Source organism: Lottia gigantea (assembly GCF_000327385.1).
Source record: "Lottia gigantea unplaced genomic scaffold LOTGIsca_132, whole genome shotgun sequence".
Lineage (NCBI taxonomy): Eukaryota > Metazoa > Mollusca > Gastropoda > Lottiidae > Lottia > Lottia gigantea.
The window spans coordinates 553559-562492 of NW_008707463.1; positions in this window are offsets into that span (position 1 = coordinate 553559).

Here is an 8934-nt window from a genome sequence, read left to right on the forward strand (position 1 = left end):
GTCTATCATATATGGCAAGGAAGAAATTACATAATCCGTCCATTGAACATTCAAAAAATCTCTTTCCTTGTGAAAGTTCTAGTAAAATAGGAAATGTTTAGTTCAGAATGTTTACTACTGACTGTAACAAGCTGTAATATTGATTTTTAACATAATTTATGTATGAATGAAGCCTATCACCATAACCATTACCTTACTTAGTTGACAGTGACACTATGACACTAGCAGACTTAATAATATACACAAATTCCTGGTGATATAGGCACCTCTGATGAAAATATACAACGTAAATGCACTTGAAGTCAAATATACTGTCTAACAAACAAAGTACCTGTACCAGTACAGGTGACAAGAATTTCATTGCTTCCTTAATAGTAATTAATGACAATCGACTTCATTCTGTCAACAAAGTATGCAGGCAATCAATTTACTATGTGGGTTGTAACTCTACAGTCATGCTATGTTAAAAAAGCATCTAGGTACATGAAGGTATTGTTGGCTGTAACATTAAAGTAATGCTTTTTCTAGGTCTGTTGGTTGTGACTGGAAAGCGTATTGAAATGTGTTTTGTTTTTATTGAGTGCAAAAATGACTTCATAATATATCATGGACCATTTTAGTGGGGTACCAAATAGTCATATTTGCTTTCAAATAAAAGTTAAGAATAGTTTGACAGTCAATAAATCGTGGATTTGGCAGTTTGTATCACATTGCTTTATTTGAATTGGAAAATTACCTATTTTTTGTGAAAATGGGGGTTATTCTTAAGCGAATTTGTCTGCCGACAAAAATCTGATCTTTATTTTTCTGACTTTTTATGACTATTTTCTATAATATTGATAAGAAGATGAATTTTAGCCTGAAGGATAATAAATCTGTCTGATTAGAAACTATTTCAATCTGTCATATCATACTGTATTATTACTATAAGCTTATTTATGTATTATGTCATTTTATACCTGTCAGTTATAAGTGATAGACAGATTTTTGCTTTGAATGGATTCAATAGAGGTATTCAGGTATAATGATCTATCCCCTAGAAACTTTCAATTCCTAATTGAACTACACTCTAGGTTTTCCTGATTCTTTCTTGAGTCTTGAGTATAATAGACAGTGTCTGTCATCAAATATATATGTCCTATTTTCTGGGAAATATTAATTCAATGAAAGTGAAAGGTTTTTTGTTGTCTTCAATTAATATAATTTATCTAGAAGTTAGTCACAGTGTTTAGGCTTGGAGATATACCAGTATTGATAAATACTGATATAGCATTATGTTAGGCTTCAACAACACCCTCTTATGGTATTTTTCAGTTCTATTCACATTCCCCTTCATGTATGCTATATATTAATCTGAAACATCTGCCTCTGTTAGTTATCAGCTGGAGTAGGCTCCTGTCTGCACCGCGGATCTGTCAAAGGGCTTTGGAAGTCTAGTATTGAAGTCAGATGTCTTTAAAGCCTACTTCTCCAATCTCACTGACTCAGAACTAATCATATTTTACATCATTAAATTTGATTATAGCTATTTAATGACACTTTCAGATCAATTTTACTTCCACCTTCTTAGAAATGACAGTTGGTCCTCTTCTTTCTGTTAATCAGGTATTTAGTGACGTTACATAGGCTATCCATTCATATGACGTCGCCATCTTATCAACCTCGTTTTCATTGTCTCAAAAACGAAACCTGAATAAGGGCTATGCAATGTCACTTTAAGGCATATCAATGTTATAAAAAATATTAAATATTAAATGACATGGAGTCTGTGACTGTCAATATGTACATTATGTATAATAATTATCATAGGAGAGAAAAAAAAACAACAACAATTATTATGTGACTACTAAGCATATCATATCAGACGCGAAGTGAAGCTTATTGTTAGGTGAAGAGATTTCAAACAGAACAAGTAAGATATGATTCAATTCAAATAAGTCTCCTGATGCGTGTCATTCTCTCATTCCCAAACAGTCTATTTACAGTTTTTGAAACTTAACCTGGTATATTTAAGCAATGAACGATGGACCCACTGCAGTTACGGTGATGCCCAATGTATTCATATCACCGTAACTGCAGTGGGTCCATCGTTCAATGCTTATATTTCCACTGTCTAATGTATTGTTTTCATGAAGTTTCCGATTGATAAATTATATTTCAAAAAGATGGCCTCAACAGCAGCCATATTGCTCAGGAATGTGACCACGTGACCCACTGCAGTTTACGCGAATTTGAATGTATTTCTTGTCAAAGGGTTCACTGTGACAAATACAGTGAGAGTGGAAATATTGTGAATTGTTCGATACTACTTGTCATTTACTAATAAGATCCTCTTGAATCATTAACTCCATGAAGCAATTCTATTGCATATATGAATTATTTTTCATCTCGTAAATCTCTCAAAGAATTTTTATTCCGTCTGGTATTTTTCAGTAAAAAGCATTTTTATTAAAGAATATATTTTCTTGTTGAGATCTATGGTATCACCGCTTTACCTCAGCCAGTGCTTCTATAGGAAAGTATCTCCAATATCAACCAAATACTATTTAGGCTTCCTTTAAATGAAGTAGGACTATTAATTGTGTTTATGTTTTATGATTTGAATTGTACTATAATGTACATGAATATGTTTGCTGAACTATAAAAATATTCAACTGTGAGAATATTATATATATTTGTACTATATTTATATGCCTCTATATTGATAGATATGAATATATTTAATGTATTCACTGTTCAGTCTGGTTAATTAGATGTATTGTATAATCATTAAGTAGCTGTGTGGCCGAGCCTCATTATAACGAGCTCTTTCTATAAAAAATACAGAGCTAAAAGATAATTTACATTTGTTATGTATGTTTAGCATCGGATGTGGTGCAGGGCAGGGTATACTTACTCTTCTAGACACCTGATACAACTTTGCATTATGATATACTTACTCATTTATAATTGATATAATTCCTCATGTGAACAGTTCATTTACTGCTCTCTATGTAGTATAGCCAAAATGTTGTTTGGATTTCAGGTTTCATTTTGCAGTTTGGATCGTTAGTTCTAGGTTTATTTATCTCCCATTGTACACAAAGCTTAAGATTTTTGGTTATCATGTGAAATGAATTATGGTTTGTCTGCTAGAGTCAATAGTTAAAGTAGTCTGTAATTTTGATGAACAATGTATAAAATGAATTTGCTACATCGACTCTAATATCTGGTCTAATATCTATGTTATATCAGTGAGGTTAATGGGCTATCTATCAACTGAGACAGTAGGGAATGAAATAACCACTGTAGGTAGAATAATGGATGACATGTTTCTGACTAACTGTAAGATAATAATCACTTATTCACTTGGTGGGGACATTCTCTCACCTGCATAGATATTTTTCATGTATTTTTTATTAGTGCCATTTCTTGGACCGAGGTCACAGTTGGGAGAGAATAATGGTGTTGATTGGTTTATTTAACATCAGGAACACACACACCTTTGGAGGTCATAGTTCAGTAATGGTGTCAATTGAGTGTTCTTATTCAAAAATACATTTGTCTCACTATTAAGGCCAATTATTAAGTTTAACATGTATTACTTTAGTTGATAGATATTAGTTATTAAATAAGGTATTCTTCTGGAAACTTCATGATGCTGATCATTTCATTTCAGTTATACCATTCCTTGACTTACTTTTAAATTCAAGCTAGCATTTCTCACTATATGAACATACTTTTACTGTGGTGTGATTTCTAGGTACATCATGCTTGTTCTTCAAGACCCCTTGAAATACAACTGTTTGATTTTCCAGATATTTTTGTCTAATTTTTATACGACCACACGTAAGTATGGACGTATATTGTGGTTGCCCCTGTCCGTCGGTCCGTTCGTCTGTCGGTCCTGCCGTTCACATTTACCTTGTGCTCACTCTACAGGCTACAATTCTCTATAGATTCTTTTGATCTTTTGTATAATATCATTATGAAGTTGTGCACTATTGATTTTGGTGATGATCCGATAATTATACTGTGACATTTATTGAAAAGAATCAACACAATAAACCAAGTAAAATTTATGTTAAATTTAACAATGTTGCTGTCTGCCTCCTAATATAGAACCAGGTAGTTTCAATAGAGAGATATGAAAGTACAAGTTAAATGTGATATAGAGTTTGTTTTACAGTTCACATTTAGCTCCTTATCAAGCTGCTGGTGGGCGTATTTGCTTGCGAGACTTGCCGCAAGCCTATGTTTATTCCTGTATTTGTCTAACTATAGACTATTTAAGGGCAACAGGAATAAGTGAACTGTGAATGTGACAGGTGTTGCTAGCAAGAGCATGCTTACACTTCTAGAACACCTGATACCTTCCCTCAACAGTCATGACTGTCATGTATGTAATTAAAGCTGTTTTAGTCTAACTATAGACCATATAAACATCAGGAATAATTTTGCTGTAGCGGGTGTCACTATTATGAAAGGAACACCTGATATCTTTCCTCGATCGTCAACAGGTATCTGTCATGTATTTATTGAAAGCTGTACTTGTCTAACTATAGACCATGTAGATATCAGAAATAACTTTCCCCAGTGAGATATCGCTAACCAGGGCATGCTTACTCTTAAGAAAAACCAAGTCTATGTATCTGTCGTGTATTTATTTAAAGCTGTTTTACTTTAGAAACTATAGAACATGTAGAAAACAGGAATAATTCTATTCGGTTATTGAACAAATGAAGACAATAAAAAAGTCAGTTATGAATGTTTGATGACTTGTGGGAATTAAAGTAGTGTAGACTGATATTTACATCAAGATATTCTTCAACATCATTATTTCTTCACATTCTTTATGTTCAGTATCAGATATGTTCACTCTACGAAATGCCTGTTGCTTGCCACTTTTTGACTGGGCTTATCAATGCAGCATTTCTTTAAAGGAACAGATTTGCCATTATTTTTTTACCAATGTGTCATTTCAGCATCCCTTTTAGAGAGTCCACATAGCTTATATTATTTACCGGTATTTGGTATGTTTATTTTACATAACCCTGAGTGAGTTGGTGCCTGTTATTTTAAAAATGAAATTATTGTTTTTAAGGATTACACCTGATTATAATTGTATTTTATTTCACTCAGGTGAAAGATGGTTATATAGAGACATCTTAAAGATGGTTTTCCTTATTTTTAAGTGTCAAATTAAGAAAACTATTTGATTAATTGGTATTCTTAATCATATCATTATGTTCTTATTGCATATAATTAAGAGTTTTAACATAAATGGCCATGTAAGTACAGTCTGGATAAACAAAAAAAGACTTTTTGACCTTTCTTGATTGGTCACTCATTGGAATTCTGCAAGTAATTCTCTTCTAAGTTTGCTAATTATGAATTAATTACGGACATGTGAGAAAAACTGGTATTTTTCCAAGTCATTAGAACACATCTACTTTCTATTCATATAAGTATTAGCATTTTCATTTTCATAAATAGAAATAAGGGAACCCATCTTTAATGATAATGATAATAATTCCAGTCTTCACAATGTTCAGTTATAAAAACTATGGTCTATACCTTGACTGCAATAGCCATCTTTCTTGTATCACAGAATGCAGGTATAAGATGAAGTTTGTAATAGCTTGACATTGTGAAGATGAGTAAAGGTATAAGATGAAGTTTGTAATAGCTTGATATTGTGAAGATGAGTCAAGGTATAAGATGAAGTTTGTAATAGCTTGACATTGTAAAGATGAAGTTTGTAATAGCTTGACATTGTAAAGATGAAGTTTGTAATAGCTTGACATTGTGAAGATGAAGTTTGTAATAGCTTGACATTGTGAATATGAAGTTTGTAATAGCTTGACATTGTGAAAATTAATAATTCCTAACTAAGATGCTTTAATTGTCCTGAATGAAAGTGAATGAGTTTCACATGACTGATCTTTTATTTCAGTTCAATTAAACAAACTGTACGTTGATCAACCATAGTTTTTTATAATGGATGTTTGATGGAATTTTATCAGGCTGTGTATACTGGCTTGTGACAGGCTACAAATATAACATCTTCCTTAAAAACTGTTGTTAAAATCTGAGGACAGACTGGTTTTAGAACAGAACAGTTCTCTAAATCCATGAAATTTGTTGGATGATGACATGTGATCTGAAGGCATAAATGAGAACTTTTTGTCTACTTCTTGATTTACTTGGAGGGCTGCATTGTGACTTGAATAGGAAATTTTGCTTTCCTGTTGTTGAACACTTGTTACCAGTGTCAGGAGAAACTGCTCTGGAAATATTCATGATGTATTCAGGACCTGTGAAGAAATGACATGTCAGTATACAAGATAAATAAACATGATATTGAGAAATATAATGATGTCCTGAATTTTTTGAATGACGAAAATATATGAAAATTGGTCTCTGAAATTTAATACCTATTATCATTGACATGTTTTGGTTATAACACCTTCATCAAGACAGCTAGTGTTGGTAGTGTAGGATAATAATATACCTAATTGATTAGAAAATTGATACTGACCTTGCTCACTGTGTAAAAAAGATTTTTGAAAAATAATTTGGAATATTATCCTGTTTAAAGATGGAGGTGAAATCGTCTATTCAGATGATGGCTTTAAATTTTGCTGACAAATCAGGTTGGATAATTATTTTAAAAGAAATATTGTTGTTTTATTATTTATTTTTATTTTTGAGTTTCAGCCATCTTCTAGTGTTGTCACCATAACATTTTGTATGACGCGCCTTAAGCTCAATCAGGAAATGAATAACAAAATTTCCTTTCATTAGACCAATAAAGAACTAAGTTCTATATATAATGTATATGACAATACTATTGTAGTGTTCTAGCAGTATGACACTTGTCTATTTCCCTGATCATAAAATAGCTCTCTAGAGGATGCTACATGAATAACTTGTCAAGGTCCTACAAATACAGCAAATATATACAGTGAAATGAGGGTAGTTTTCAGGAATATATTTTTTAAATCCAATTAGAATACAACTCTAGATTCATTTCAGTCATTTTTTCTTCATTAATACCTAATTAAAATACAGCTATATTGAGTTTCATTTATTAACTTCAGGCAATCTAATTAAAGTGCAGTATGGATAAGCTGTAGTCTCTAAATATTTGAAAACTCTCAAATGTTTTCTTTAAAGAGAAAATGAAAATGCTAATACTTATATGAATAGAAAGTAGAGGTGTTCTAATGACTTGGAAAATACCAGTTTGTCTCACATGTCCATAATTAATTCATAGTTAAAAGGTCAAAAGGTATTTTTTGTTTATCCAGACTGTACGTACATGGACATTTTTAATTGGTTAAAACTCTTAATTATATGCAATAAGAACATAATGATATGATTAAGAATACATGATAATTCATTAGAAACACCAATTAATCAAATAGTTTGCTTAATTTGACACTAAATAATAAGGAAACCCATCTTTAACCGTGCCTCAACTATCAACTATGAAGATATTAGAATTACTAGCTATACCATTCAACTGTGGTATTATGACTAATATTGACTGTGTTCTTTGATAGTAAATTAGATTATAATATAACCAGATGTTGTGAGACCTCATTTTATATAGTCTGATTGGAAAAGTTGGTGATTATTGATTTGACTGGGTACAACCTTTCAACATTCCTGGAGTGTATGAATATATTATATAACTGGTAGACAGGGATGTTGATTCAGTAATATTTGCCAACCATGTCTGATTGAACAAGTTGGTGATTATTGATTTGACCTGCTATAACCTCCTTCAACAGTTCTATACTTTATGAATATATTATATAACTCTCTGCAGGGATGTTGATTTGGTTATTTTTACCAGTCATGTCTGACCTTTTTGATTTTGCTGACTTGTATGACAATATGACGACTATTTCAAAATTCCAATACTGATGAATATATTATATAACTGTTACACAGGGATTGTAATTTGGTTATATTTAGCTGTCATGTCTGACTGCAGATCTTGACTACTGATTGATTTGGTACAACCTCAATCAGACAACATCCTGTACTGTAAGTTAAGGTGGACTCTGGTCAACTCTGTCACTCCCAGAATCTGACAGCAACAGGGTATCTGAAAGAATCTTATTAGTTGTTGAATTTAATCAAGCTTAAACAACTGATAAGCCTTTTTCATTGTTGCAATATAAATACCATAGAAACTGTATTAAGAGACTGCTCAATGGAATAATGGAAAACGATCTCTTAATGGAGGTGGTCGGTCTCCAGTTGAATGGGGGGACTTTATTGTGGTTGCATATTGAAGGTGGTTGTTTAGTAGTGGTGGTCACATGAGCAGGATTCACTGTACCTCTTACAAAGATGGACACCAGGTTATGAAGTAGTAAGCTTATAGAAAATAATTCTTGAGGGACTTCTATCCAGGTTTCACTGTAAACACTAAGTTGATTAGAGATAGCTATTAACTATGATAATAAACTATGATAATGACTATCTAGTCTGCCATATCAACTTCATAACCAACATTACTCTGTAACCTAGGCCAGTGCTTACAGTGAGACTTGTATCAATACACCTTAATACGGACCATACTAATGACTAACTAATTTTCACATGATTAATAGACTTATCTATTACTCTGTAACCTTGGCCAGTGCTTGCGGTGAGACTTGTATCAATACTCCTTAATACCAACTACCAACCAAGTTATAATGAACTGGTAGACATGATAATTATATGACTATATTTTCATACAATAAACTTAAAACCTTGACCATGCTTTCTTCTCCTTTTTAATGAAATTTGATATTGTAAGTATATATTTAGTGAAGGGTAAAATTATAAATTATATATAAAAAATGTAATGTATTTTCTTCACTCAATAGGAAACTTAAAGAACATAACCCTATTTTTAGGGATTGTCTAATCATACACACTGCAAGGAGTTGT